Raw genomic sequence first — 848 nt, 5'->3', positions numbered from 1 at the left:
GAGGCATTATTTGAAGAAAATCCTGCATTATCAGTTGAAGAATTGGCAGTAAAGCTTAGTTCAAACCATACAACTGTTCATCATCATCTTCAACAACTTGGAAAGGTTCCTAAACTTGGAAAATGGGTGCCTCATGAATTGTCTGAACGCAACCGCAAATCCCGAGTTGACATTTGCTCTTCTCTCCATTCTCGCAAACTCATTTCACCCTTTTTGGATAGACTTGTGACTGGTGATGAAAAATGGATCTTCTATCGAAATGTTAAATGTCGTAAACAGTGGCTTGGTAAAAGGGAAAAAGCTCAACCACAAAGGAACTTCACAGGAAAAAGGTTCTTCTCTCTATCTGGTGGGATTGCAAAGGAGTAATTCACTTTGAATTATTACCACCTAATGCAACAATCAATGCTCAAGTCTACTGTCAGTAATTAGAGCGTTTGAACCAAGCGTTGAAGAAAAAAAGACCTGTTTTAGTGAATCGAAAAGGAGTGGTGTTTCATCAGGACAATGCGCGACCCCACACTGCAAAGATCACATCACAGAAGATTGAAGAGCTTGGTTGGGAGAAATTCCTCATCCACCTTATTCTCCCGACCTTGCTCCTTCAGACTACCATTTGTTTTGTAGTTTACAGAATCATTTGGGGGATATAACTTTCACAATGCAGGAGGCGGTCAAAACTGACATTTCAGAGTTCTTCATTTTGAAACCAAAAGAGTTTTACATTGATGAGATTAAAAAGCTTGTAAATAGATGGAAGGAAGTCATAGATGATCAGGGGAAGTACATTGATGAATAAATTTCAATTAAATATAACATTTGATCAGTTGTTTTCTTTATTCAAAATT

General features: G+C 37.7%; 1 protein-coding gene across 8 annotated transcripts in view; it reads right to left on the bottom strand.

Annotated features, from left to right (window-relative positions):
* The window catches only part of LOC106879350 (cadherin-87A), a 72899-nt gene that overhangs the window by 56925 nt on the left and 15126 nt on the right, over positions 1–848 (bottom strand). The gene's annotated exons all lie outside the window — the stretch shown is intronic.

Source organism: Octopus bimaculoides, chromosome 2, assembly GCF_001194135.2.
Source record: "Octopus bimaculoides isolate UCB-OBI-ISO-001 chromosome 2, ASM119413v2, whole genome shotgun sequence".
In the NCBI taxonomy this organism is placed as follows: Eukaryota; Metazoa; Mollusca; class Cephalopoda; order Octopoda; family Octopodidae; genus Octopus; species Octopus bimaculoides.
This window is presented reverse-complemented; position numbering and strand designations above follow the sequence as displayed.